At 35.1% G+C, this 14,193-nt stretch overlaps 1 pseudogene; it reads left to right on the forward strand.

The window, feature by feature from the left end:
• The first annotated feature begins 7,319 nt into the window (after positions 1-7,319).
• On the forward strand, positions 7,320-8,215 carry LOC114405455 (annotated as a pseudogene).
• The last annotated feature ends 5,978 nt before the right edge of the window (positions 8,216-14,193 follow it).

Below are 14,193 nucleotides of genomic sequence, written 5' to 3' on the forward strand. Positions count from 1 at the left end.
CAGGAAGGCCAACAGGTTTAGCCTTTTCAATGTAGTCTGAACAAAATTTAATGGCTTCTTCTGCAATGTAACTTTCAACAATAGATGCTTCCGAACGATGTAGATTCTTTGCATACCCTTTTAAGATCTTCATGTATCTCTCAACCGGGTACATCCACCTCAAATAAACAGGACCACAACATTTGATTTCTCTGACCAAATGAACAATTAAGTGAATCATGATGTCAAAGAAAACAGGAGGAAAATACATCTCCAACTAGCATAGTATAATTGCAGCCTTATTTTGCAGGTCATCAAACTTGACAGGATCAAGGACTTTGCTACATATGTCATGGAAGAAAAAGCACAGGCGAGTTATGGCTAACCTTACTTTGTTAGGAAAAATGTCTCGTATGGCCACGGCTAACAATTGTTGCATCAACACGTGACAATCGTGAGACTTTAACCCTACAAGCTTAAGCTCCTTCAACTGCACAAGGCTCTTAATATTTGAAGAGTATCCTTGTGGGACCTTGACCCGACGAAGACACTAACAAAAACTTATCTTCTCCTTTTTGGACAAAGTATGACAAGTTGGAGGCAAGTATATTTTTTTCCCATCAAACCTTGGATGCAACTGCGATCGTATACACTGTCACATACATTTTTCTCTACATGCATAACATCGATACAATGTCTAACATCTAGATCAGACCAATACAGAAGATCAAAGAAAATGGACCTCTTCTTCCATATGCAAGTCTTACTTTCATCCTTCTTTAGGGTATTTCCAGATACAGTATTCAGGTGTTCAATCCGCTAGAAGACCTGTTGACCAGTCAATGGTATCGACGCAGTTTCGTGCTCTTAACTTCCATTAAAAGCTTTTTTCAATCGTCTGTAAGGGTGATGAGGTTTTAGAAAACGGCGATGCCTGGTGTACACTATTTTTCTACCATGTTTCAGTTGTATGAAGCTTGTGTCTTCTTCACAGATGGGGCATGCATGATGACCCTTGACACTGTAACCTCTCAAATTCTCATACGCTGGAAAGTCATTAATGGTACAGAAAAGCATTGCACGCATTTCAAAAGTCTCCTTGCAAAATCAATCAAACACTAAAACCCCCCTCGTCCCACAACTTTCTCAGGTCTTCAATTAATGGACTTAGATAAACATCAATGTCATTTCCTGACTGTCTTGGGCCCGATATCATCATACACAACATCATGTATTTTCGCTTCATGCACAACCAAGGAGGCAAATTGTAAATTACTAGTAGAATTAGCTATGAACTGTGTTGAGTGCTTAAATTGCCATATGGATTCATTCCATCACTGGCTAGTCCAAGCCTAAGATTTCTTGCCTCTTTTCTGAAATCCGAATACAAACCATCAATCTTCTTCCACTAGGAGGAATCAGCCGGATGATAGACCATTCCATCAGAGTTTCTCCCATTTGCATTCCAGGTAAGGTCTTTTGCGTTGTCTTCATTAGCAAAAAGATGCTTAAACCTTGGAATGATGGGAAGATACCACAACACCTTCGCTGGAGGACCCTTCTTTGAGTTTTCATCAGAACTGCACTCCTTATCATCCTTCACCTTGTACCGTGATGCCCCACACCTAGGGCATTTGGACATTTCTTCAAATTCATGTCTGTACAGTATGCAATCATTAGGGCAAGCATGAATCTTCTGATACTCCATACCCATCGGACATAGTATCTTCTTGGCCAAATAGTAGCTTTTAGGCAACGTGTTTTCCTCTGGAAGCAGATCGTGCACTACTTCAAGCAGTAAATTAAAGCTTTTGTCACTCCACCCATATTTGGCCTTGACATTAACCAAGCTTAACACCACAGACAATAGCGTCAAGGAATTCTTGCAGCCCAGATACAAAGGCTTCTTTAAGTCACTCTGCAATCCTTCATACACAAGGGCATGGGCTTGCTGAAAAGACTCTTGTCCAAGGTCACGAATCATATCCTCCAAGCGATCTCCCATTTTTGCATCAAATGATTCGGATTGGGGCCTAATCTGCATGTCTGTCATTTCACCATGCCATATCCACGTCGTATAATTCCTCTTAATTCCATCACACAACAGATTCTGATGTAAGCTCCATTGGAGCTTATAGGCCTAGGATCTTCTTCATCAATGGATTCCTTTGCTTCTTGGAAGATGAATGGCAGCGGAATGGAGAAGGAAGAGAGAGAGGAGACGCCACTTCAAGGAGAAGATGAGTCTAGAAGAAGCTCACCACCATAAGAGGCCATGGATAAGAGTTGGGAGGAAGAAGGAGATGAATGAAGGGAGAGGAAGAAAAGAGCACGAAATTTTGTGCTCTAAAAGAGCTCTGAAATCTGAAGTTTAATTTTCAAATGATCAAAGTTGAAAAAATGCACACACATGACCTCTATTTATAGCCTAAGTGTCACACAAAATTGGAAGGAAATTTGATTTTCAATTCAAATTTCACTTGAATTTGAAATTGAATTTGTGGAGCCAAACTTTGGAGCCAAAATTTCACTAATTAAATTTTAGTTATGGTTCAGCCCACTAATCCAAGATCAATTCCAAGATTCTCCACTAAGTGTGCTTAAGTGTCATGAGGCATGTAAAGCATGAAGGACATGCACAAAGTGTGACTATATGATGTGGCAATGGGGTGTAGTAAGCAAATGCTCATCTCCCCCTCTAAAATTTAATTGGATTGGGCTTCTACCAATTCAATTAAATTTATTTCCCAACACACATCAAATATTCACTTAGTGCATATGAAATTACAAAACTACCCCTAATACAAAAACTAGTCTAGGTGCCCTAAAATACAAGGGCTGAAAAATCCTATATTTCTAAGGTACCCTACCTATATTATGGAGCCCTAAATACAAGGACCAAATATAATGACATCCTATTCTAATATGTACAAAGATAATTGGACCCAACCTTGGCCCGTGGGCTCAGAAATCTACCCTGAGGTTCATGAGATCCCTAGGGCCTTCTTCAACAGCTCTAGCCCAATCCTATTGGAGCCTCTTGCTCATGGCTCTAGTGATTGGTCCCTTCCTAGGGAGGATTGCATCATATTTTCTCGTATGTCATCCATTATTTGTTGTCTTCCGTTCAAACAATTGATGCAAGGACAATAATATTTTCCATCTTCATCCAGTTGACCTCTTTCTGAAGCAAATTGCAAGAACTGCTCCACGCCTTCCTCATATTCTGGGCTGATGCGACTTTCATTCATCCAACTTCGATCCATCTAAGTAATAACTCCGTGATACTCACAAAGTTATTTGATGCATGAAAATATCACTTTTTTATTATAGGTGTGGCCCTATCCCATTCAGGAAGACAGACTTTTATGGTAGCTTCATACGTCAGGGTTAATTCTATTTTGTTAAATTTGACAAAATTTTGGCAGCATTTGGCATTGGTCTCCAAGTACACGACATGAAATCAGTGAAATTAATTTCCCTATAATCAAGTATGCACTCAGAGAACAACTAGAAATGCATTATACCGAAATTTCATCAAATTAAACAAAATAATTTTAACCTTAACGCATGAATCTACCATAAAAATATTAGTCTCCCCAAACTGTCCAAACGGACAATTCGAGATTGAATACAATGATTAATGCAAACTGTCCGCAAGAATCATTGCATTCAGTCTCAAACGGGAATCTAAGGTTTGCTCATGATGAACACAATTTGTATATCATATATCAGTTGTCATTATTGGCAGTGAACAAGTAATAAAAACATTAATTGGTAACAAGCAATTGTATGACAAAAACATCAAATTTTCCAATCATATGAACCTTTCAACTACAATGGAATAAACAAGTGAATAAGGGCGTAGCCAAGTTTCTGACTACAGATCCAATAACATGGTTGTGCATGAGATTATGGTTGTGTTTCCCCCCTAGTATTGTCGTTGGGATGGACAAGTTTGTTTGGTCCCTTATGAGAGATGGGACATTGTTATCAAGAGAAGAAGGGTCAGCTTTCACCTTCATTGATTATACTTTTATTGTTGATTAATTTGACAGTCTTTTACTGACATGTAGTTTTATATTTCTTTTATTGTTGCTTAATCTGAAGAGTAGGCAGATTTGCCACATACATCGATATGTTTTTGTCTGTTAATCCTATTAGCAAATCAAGACTTCAGTTACTGGGTGTGTCATCATTCTGAGAACCAAAAAGTGAGTTGAACTACTCTACGCCTCTACCTACTCTTCTTCTTGATTGTCTTAAAAGCTTTATTGTCTTGTTTACTAATTTTCTTATTATTTTCATACACCAAATTTGTAGATTGAATTTTTGGTTGGCTACCTTGCTGAGATAAGCTTGCTGGACTATGATTGTTTAACATTCTTGCCTTCTATCGTGGCAGCATCAATTATATTTGTTGCCAGATTTATGATCTGGCCTGAAGTGCATTCTTGGGTAATTATATTTGTTTTTAATAATGATATATTTTTCTTCTTTTTAAAAGAATAAGCTCTTAGCCATGTTTCAAAGCATTCAAAGTTGTTCTTTGTCTTTTGGAGATGATCATGCAAAGGTTTGGGCTCAATGGGGGACTGAGAAAAAGAGCTAGGGGAAATGAGGTCTCTTGAGGGGGTTCTTCTAGGATCTGTGATGATGAGGTTGTGGCGTTCAATGGCTCTGCCACCAAATTCTGCAGTGTTGGAAATGGAAGAGGAATAGGAGGAAGAGGGTTGATCCATGCTAAGACATATAGCTGTTGAGGACTGTGATGCATAAAAGATGTCTATGCCTTCCATCTCTTGTTGATGGATGAGAAGAGCTAGTGGTTTAGAAAATCTGCAGTGTAACAGAAAGAAAGGTTGGTACTAACTTCTTTTTAAGCTTCAAATTGGGAGTGAGGTGGTTGAGATATAGAGAAAAGAGTTAGGATGGAAATGTTAACCAGTATTTCTAACATTCTCCAATGGCTTGTGAGTGGGTTATGGTGAAATGTGAACTTGAGTTTAGCTAACCAAATTAGTTGCAGAAGCTCCCACCTGGCTCCATTCTGTCGGGGATGAATATTCTGATTCATTTGCAACCTATGTATTATTATACTATTGTGTAGTTGACTCTAGCTTTGTTGTCTTCGGTTCTTGTGTAAATAGACTAACAAATATATTGATGCTAATGAACCTTTAAAATTTTTTATTTCAGGACTTGTATATTTGATTGCTTGAATTTTTGAGTTGCAATTTTCCTACTTAATGGCTATGGTTTAACATGTATTCTTTGTGTAAATGGTAGTTGAAGCTCTGCAAGGTTAGGTCAATGTAGTTTGGCCAGAAAAGGTATCCCATACCCGAACAGGTGGAAGAAACAGGGGGCGTGTTGGAGTAATCAACAACAGGGAGAAGCATAAGGGTAGCTTTGAGACAATTCACGTGCAGGATTCCACTGGACATGAATTTGCTACTCGCATGGGCAATGTGTTCACTATTGGAAAGGGCACAAAGCCATGGATATCACTGCCCAAGGGTAAGGGTATTAATCTATCAATCATTAAAGAAGCTAGGAAAAGGATTGCCACCCAGCAAGCAATTGCTGCTTAAACCCCTTTTGGATGAATAGACTTGAGTGCTTGGTAGTTTTATTCAATGTTTTTGTTTTCTAATTTCTTTTGGCTAAGAGATTTTAATCATTGAATTTTGACTCCTGCACCGTACAACTTTATTGTGGCTATTATATTCATGAAGTAATCTTTCTATTCCTTACCTTGTTTTTGACTGGGTTTTTGGATTTCGTACAAAATCACCGAATCAATTTCACCATATAACAATAGCAATTATCACCAACAAAATCATCAGCATAGCAAAGCATACAAAGCATAGATATGAATCACAGGCCAAAGAAGGTAGCAAACAAACCTCAATATCTGCAAGATTACGTCTAGGAAGTCCAACCAAGAGAATGATGACATGGCAAGAGGACATTGGCTCTAGAAGATTATCCTATCTGCTATTTTGTAATTCTCTTAGAATCAAAATCTTTTTTTTATGCCTTGTATGAAAAATTAATAGGAAACAATTAGCACTAAAGTCTATATAAGCAAATCATGTAAAGTAGAATTGGCAGACAAACAGAAAGAGGCAGAGATAACCATTGAGGTATTGAAGTGGCAGACAAAGAGAATGTAAGTTTTTCCAAAGCTACATTGTATGTTATATTCTTTATTAGTTGTAAAATTGGATTCTTATTCCTATATGAAGACAATATTTTGCATGATAATGAGAATCGAAAACAAGTTAGATACACAGTCTAATCATTCTCCTTACCTCTCTTATCTAGCTATCCAACCCCCCCTCCCAACCACTAAGATTCACAGTTATTACTAAGAAAGTATGCATGAGAAAGTATGCAAGTCTAAGAAAGTATGCATGTTTGGATCTTTACTTTTACTTTCATTTTATTTTTATCTGTTAGACTTGCATTCAAACAGGCACACAACATTTCTAACTTCAATCCAAACATGCACTAAGCTAGTACAATCATTTCTTACTAATATAGATACCATGTCTTTATGTAGAAAAATTAACAAAGGAAATTTGAGAACTTTTAAATCCTGAAAGAAATTCAAACTTAACTTAAATATTCACAAATTTATAGTATTGATAGGAGTGAATACAGCTTAATGGTGTCACAAAGCAATTTATTACATGCATCTTTATTACATGAACCCAGTAGAGCATGAAAGCAACATAGATTCAATAGAAGAATCTATGATTTATGATCTCGTTTTCTCCGAGAACTATGCATCTTCCACATGGTGTTTGGATGAACTCACAAAGATACTCGATTGCAAGAAGAGATATGGAAGGGTTGTGATCCCAGTTTTCTATAAGGTGGATCCATCAATTGTTAGGAATCAGAAAGAGACATATGCAGAAGTATTCTTTAAGCATGAACATCGATTTGAAGACAAGATCGACAAAGTGCATGCATGGAAGTCTGCTCTAACTGAAGCATGTGTGAGCAATAGCATCAAGTTTATTTTTGTATGTGTGGAAACATTTATGTGCAGTTTTTGTGTAGTATTGGCAAGTCATTTAAAAAATTGAGAGTTCACATTGAGACTAGAGATTGGCTTTACAGGGTGATAGAGTCAGTGTGTCACTTTAAAATGTTCATTTTTCTACCTTATCTGTTCTAGCTTAATTAGTTTCCCTTGCACCCTCCTAGTTCTTTGCAAGTTAATTCTTCTGTCATGTTTTCTTTCTTCGTTTGAGAAACTGGTTGTTTTTACCAAGTTTGAAGCTTTAGTATTATACCATATTTGTTATACTTTTGTGGTGTATATTTAATTTAAGTGTTGATATAGTCCTTTTTTGTTTTATTATTCATGCTAAATTTTGGATTTCTTTCAAATAAAAATGTGCAGCAAGTAGATGTTGAGTTGGAGTGGCTTTCAGAATTTGTTTAAGACTATTTTTCAAGCCCACCAAGCTATGTCTTGGTACCTGTTGGTGTTAAGACTACAAGTACAAAAAGCCCAAGCACAAGCATTAACCCTTCTTTGAAGAGACCTCAACAACAAAATGAGCTACATTTGCAAAACTTTGTTGTGCCAGGGAAGCCAAGGAGCAAAAGGAAGAGGCTTTCAGCACCAAGAACCAACAAAGACCCTCTAAGCATATGGTCACACCACTTGAACCCTCAAAATGAGGCCTTGTGTTCTGACCCTCCCTACTCAAACAGGCTTATTGGTTGGCAGACAGTGAACTCATCATGCCAAAGCCAAAGGATAATGAGGAGCAACAAGAAGAGGTTGTGATCATGACCAAAGAGGATGAAGAAAAAGTGATTATTAATGTGAGCAAGGAAATAAGCTTTAGGGACTCTGAACTTGATGAGTGTAGCAATGGTCAACAACAACCAATGCCAAGAAGGTGCACACATTGGTTGGCTCCGAGGACCACATAGAGGAGGGCAGAACCATTAGGTCCAAAGACAATATTCAATGCATGTGGAGTGAGGTACAAGTCTGGTAGGTTGCTACCAGAGTATAGGCCAGCCAAAAGTCCTACTTTTGTGAGCTACTTGCACTCCAATTCCCACAAAAAGTAATGGAGATGAGGATGTCTGTTTACTCCATTTCTAGTGAGCAGTAGTAGTGGTGGTTGTTATAGGTATATTTTTATGTAAAAAAAATTGCAAATTTTAGGAAAAAAAACTATTTGGCCAACAGAGAGATACTGATAAGGGGAGTGATTAATGTTATGATTGATTATAGCAAAAAAAAATAGAATAATAAAATAGGGTTATGGAAACCCTGTACAGTGATCATTCTGTGTAACCAAGTGAACAAAGCTACTATTTTTTCAAAACTAACAGCATTTCCGTGGACAACCATTCTCTCAAAACACAGTGACACAAACATTCCAAGAATTGATGACTGAGAGTGAATGGAAACACACACAGGTTGCAGTGACGTACCTCAATAGCGGCAGAGATGAAGCCCTTTGCGGTAGCCGCAGCTTCAATCGTTGATGTCAAACTCCAATGAATGCTCAAACACACGACAATGACGAAGCCCAACTCGTGGAGCAGTTCAGTGGTGACAATGGTGACCAGGAGACAAATGGATGGTGAGGTTGCAAATGACGGTGATAGGTCGCAAATGACGAGGTGAGGGAGAAAAGCTTTCTGAGATTGAAGCAAAGTCACAAATGGTGAGGGAGAAAAGCTTTCTCAGACAGAGCGCGCGGGAGGGAATTAAGGGTTTTGGGTTTTAAGTTATTTATAACACAACATCGATTTTTTAAAGAAAACCGATGTTAACAAATATTGGTTAACATTGGTTTTCTAAAAAACCGATGTTATCGATTTCATGTTAACATCGGTTTCTAGAAAACTATTGTTAAGTATTTGATGTTAACATCGGTTTTTGAATAATTGATGTTAAGGTTCTAAACTTAACATCAGTTTTTATGAAACTCATGTTAACGAATTAATGTTAACATCGGTTTTTCCAAAAACTGATGTTAACATTAACTAGTTAACATCGGTTTTTTCGAAAATCGACGTTAATAAACTTGTCTTAATTACAAATATGTCATCGCATTTGTTCTAACATCGATTTTTCTGAAAACCGATGTTAACCTAGCGATGTTAAATGTATATTTTTTAGTAGTGCTTGTTTTAATTCAAATGTCTTCTAATTACAATTAGCAATGGAAGGAGAAATGACACAAGTGTTAATGCAATGGAGAAAGGTGAAAATCACATCTTGCGGGTCTTTTGAGTGAACATGTCATGTGCCCTCTCAAGCAACACTTAGGTTCTGAGGCTTCTTATTTTAGAGAGTTCCTTATTTATTTTTATGCAATTTTTTTTTATGGCATGATTGTTAAAACCTTACATATCCTTTTATCATTCAGGCTGGTTGTTGTTTTTTATTTTACTTGTGTTTGGAACTAAATCATTTTTCCAATTTCCACTCTTCTAGTGGTGGTTCAGTTTGATAAATAATGAACCCTTCATTTTTCCTTTTAATTTTATAGGGTTGACGGTGTTTGCGTCACAAAGAGCTTTTGTTTTGAGTTGGATTTTAGGAACTGAAACCAGCAAGCTTTTGTGGTGCGTCTCGGTGTTGGGCCAAAGTTGATGGTGGAAAGACCAAGGGACAACTTTATGGGGCTGGAGACCTTGCTCGTGATTATCAAGGTGGAGATAATAGTCTCACGGAAAAAAAAAACATCAAGTAGTTGTTCAAATTATTTAGTTGAGACAACGACTTGCACAGAGTGAGGAGATTTGTCAAACAAGGGAGGAAAATGAGTGGATGAGTCGTCAATTTCAGCAACAATCTCAGCAAGCTCAGCAATTTCAATCAATTGTCATGCAATTCCTACCACCTGATGCATGAAATATTTTTGCACAAATGCAACGGCAAACACTCTTCAGATTATGATAATCAGTAGATTGTATTAAAAGACTCGTTATTACATTCCATTTTTATGAATGTTGTTTTAAAACTATAGTATTTTTAATTTATGAATGATTTTACTTGCTAAAGATAGTTATATAGAATTAATTAGTATGACATCTAATTTTTTCTTCCATTTCTAAAGCTCATACACTACGCACAGGCAACAGTTTGAGTTCCGAAGAAAATGACAACACCAATCTTCCCCGAACCAACGTCGACCAACTTCACCAGCAACTTCAACAACGTGAGTAGCTTCACTAGCAACAATTCTCATATCTTGGTTTGAGAATGGAATCTCAGTATGAATCTATTTATAGAGATAACTTTTTATTTTGATTTCTCTTTTGTTGTAATTGAATCAAAATATTTTTTTTCTGTCTATGTATTTTTTTTCCTCACTCATTGAAGCATGTGAAGGGTTGAATGTAAGTTTTTCACTTTGGTTTCTTTGAGAATAAGGGAATTTGAGCCTACACTCAAGAAAAAGAAATGGGTTTCATTGTTTGTTGATGAGCCCAGGCAAAAAAATGAACTCCAAGTTATCTTTTTTGCTTCATGTTCTTAAATTCTTTTAATCCCTCTTCTTAATCTCTCTTTCTATTCATTTTTCTCCTGCTAGATGGTTCTTCTTCTGTTATATGTTCAATATGTTTAAATTCAGATTTTTTTTGTCTTAATGGTAAAATTAATTTTCTTGGGGTGTTTATTTTTTGCTCTTGGTAAAATTGTTTTTCTTTTTATATGTTCAAGTCTCTACTCTGATATTGGTAATAGAGCATTAGGTAATCGATTACAATAATTCTCAAGATAAGCCAATATTTAAACTTTTGTATATACCATTTTCATTCCCTTTCTTTTCTGATCAATTAAATTTTCCTTCCCCTTCTTTTTTATATTCTGCTCTTTTTTAAAGAAAATATATAGCAATTCTTATACATCTTAGAAAAGGATTATCAAAGTAGTTGAAGCTATCTCATTTAGAGATCTAACAAACATGTTACCATTTTATCATATGGTTATTTATTTCTTTATAATTTTCTGGCAAATGTTTGATTTTATATATAAATTGGTGTTGCATCCCAAGGAAGCAATATGCAAGTATTTGGTACGTTTGTTGTGACAAAGTTGGCTTTTGGGAATTTCATTTGTTCATTGAGCACTTTCATTTGTTTACATCTTTTGGGGTTATAAGTTATAACAACCTTTAATTTTTAGAAATAGTTTATGGGGTTGTGGTGACCATTTTATCATATTGTCTTAAGTAAGGGATCTAGTGAATTTTGTTAGCAAAAATTTCTATGTTGAGCACAGAAATAGGACATTGTTAAGGAAGATTTGAGCTGTGATATTGGGTATAGGCACAACAATAAGACACTGATAAGGAAGATTAAAGATTAGAGGTATTCTAGACTATATGGCAATGGATGTGAAAATAATACAGGTCAATAAATGAATAATAAAATATATCCACTGCTTTTCCCTGGAGATGGGTTGAATTTTTTTTGTTTTTCAAATTCTAAATTTATAGGTTTGACAAAAATTTCAATTTACTAAAATATTAAGTAGGGTTGAAGGAAGCCATAATCTATTTTTTTAAATCTATATTAAGTGGGTTTCAAATAATCTATGGCTTGGTTGATCAAGTAATATGCTACATTTATAGTTGTCCAATAGTTTATGTGTATGCAAATAGTGATTGGGTTACACTTCTAATAATTTTATTTTGCTTTCGTTCATTCTAGCCACCACCTGTTGCCAAAAGACCCAGTTGCCAAGAGGCATAAATTGAAGCAATTTGCACCAAAAGAACAACTTTCTACAGATAAGAAACCATGACGGAAATATATTTTGGTAGGAGTGATTTATTCAATTTGGCTACAAGTTCATCCAACTCTGGGGATGCACAATATACTATTTGCACTTGATGCTCATTCCTATTTTTTAAACTTTTTACTGTAGCCACAGAAATACTTGATAAAGCAACTTAGAATTTTTAGATGCTAACAACTCAAGAAAAATGGAAAAATGCAAATCTGCCATATGGAACGATGGTTGCTTATGTCCCATCGGGGGAATTTTTTGTTAAGGTGCATTCACTTGAGGATAGAGCTGTGAACTATTATGGTGTGAAGAAAACTTCTGACCCTGGTAGGTCCGCACTTTTGAAAATTTATTATCGTTGAAAGAATAAAAAAAATATTTTATGAAGATGATGTTTAAGAGTAGGAGCATGTTTTGAATATGGTAGAGAATGCTAATGAAAATAAAAAAACACAGTAACCACAACATATGCAATTATTTGTTGTACATATATATATATATATATATGAAATTATTCATAACTCAAAGTTTTCGTGAAAATTTGTTTTTTCATTGGTTCATTAGAAATTGATTATAAAGACAAGATATTGAAATATGACTGGCCAGATCCACTTAAGGTGTTCTCGACTACTCATTATGATTTGATTACATGCTTATCAGAGAGAGTTACATAGTGTAACAAATTGATTTTTCAAACTCTTTTGATTTGCTTCTTAGTTAATTATCGGGGGTGAGAACTAGGAGGACCTATCCCTCATGTAGGGTTCGAGTGTTGTTGTAGTTATTATATTTATAATTAGTTTCCTTTTCTATTGTGTTCAAATTTTCTATATATATATTCTCCAATATGTTTTTATCATTCCTTCTTTGAAGATATATATATATATATATATATATATATATATATATATATATATATATATATATATATATATATATATATTGTTAGATTTATACATGTTACTTTATTTAACGGAAGGCCGGTAGTGCTGAAGGCGCATTTAATTTGTAGGTATCGAACCTAACAAAAGCAAATTTTAAAAGGGTTGAAAAAAGTGGCATATAGAGTTAGTTAGTATTCTCTATAGATACATACAAAAGTTCTCATTTTTTTCCTCTAGGTTTTACCTACTTTCAAAATTCAAGAACTTGCTTGTGATTATGGTATCAATTTCTTTGGAACTCTGAGTAGCAATATGACTGACAATCAGTTTCAAGGTGTTGAAAATAAATACTGATGGATTTTGTCCTTATTTTATAGTGGGAATTCAAAGTTTGTCATTCTATTGGTATTTCTATGTAATTAGCTAGTTCAATGGTGAGAACTAGTTGGACATATTCATGTGCAAGTTTCAATTTTTGCTTTAGTTATTATATATTCTCCATGTTTTTTTATTGTATATAATAAGTTCCCTTTTATGCTTTGTTCAGATTTTCGATATTAGACGACTTGCATTTTCTTAAGCTTATATTTTGTTATGTGTGTGTCATATTTGAGTATTATGTTTTAATTTTAGTTGTGCAGTTGACCTGTTATATCGTAATATAATATATTGTTGGTTCTTTCTATGTGGTTACTTAAGTTTTTGTTAATGATTAGCATATTCCTTATTCTTTCATCAACATTGTTTCGTCAAATTAAATGAAAGAAATGGTAAAGCAAATCATTTCCTTAAACTTCTTTTGGTGACTATAAGTGCCCATTTCTTATTTTGCAGCATGGTGGCAATAAGTTTGGTCAGTTGTGTGAACAATGTACATGCCTGAGAGTCTTGCTCTTGCTCAAGCCAAGAATTTTCTGTGCATAGTTTTGGCATTAAGGAGGCCACTCAACTCTAATAGTAGTGGTGTTGAAGGATACTCACTAAAGTATAGCTATTTGTATATATTTTATTGGACATGGGATGGATGTTGCGCAATAATAGCGGGAAAATTAGAACCTTCTTTGTGTTATGAGCTCTAATAATTATGTAAGGAAGCTCTAAGATCTTTGTGTGTGTTGTGATGTCAAGTTTTATATGGGTCGTATTGCCTATTTTTTATCGATTCAACTCTATTTTGATGTTTTGCTTTTGTAATCAATCATACTTCTAAATGAAAATGTTGATTATAATTGTTGGTTCTTATCTCCAAAATTGTGGATTTATAATCTTGCAAATTTTATAGTTGATTCATAAATCTGAATGTTAGAGTAACTTCATATCAATATTATTAGTTGGATATGCTGAGAATAAATTGGAAAAATGAATTATTATATTGAACATGTAATGATCACAAGTGACTCGAGTTTCCATTGTTGTGTTAATAATAACCGTGATCTTAATGAAAGCTTTCCAATTTTATTTCATTTCAATAGTCAAGTTTTATTTGTTGACTTTATATCTTTTTGGGCTACATCTCAATTCTCAAAGAGACAAATTTGC

Source organism: Glycine soja, chromosome 3, assembly GCF_004193775.1.
Source record: "Glycine soja cultivar W05 chromosome 3, ASM419377v2, whole genome shotgun sequence".
In the NCBI taxonomy this organism is placed as follows: domain Eukaryota; kingdom Viridiplantae; phylum Streptophyta; class Magnoliopsida; order Fabales; family Fabaceae; genus Glycine; species Glycine soja.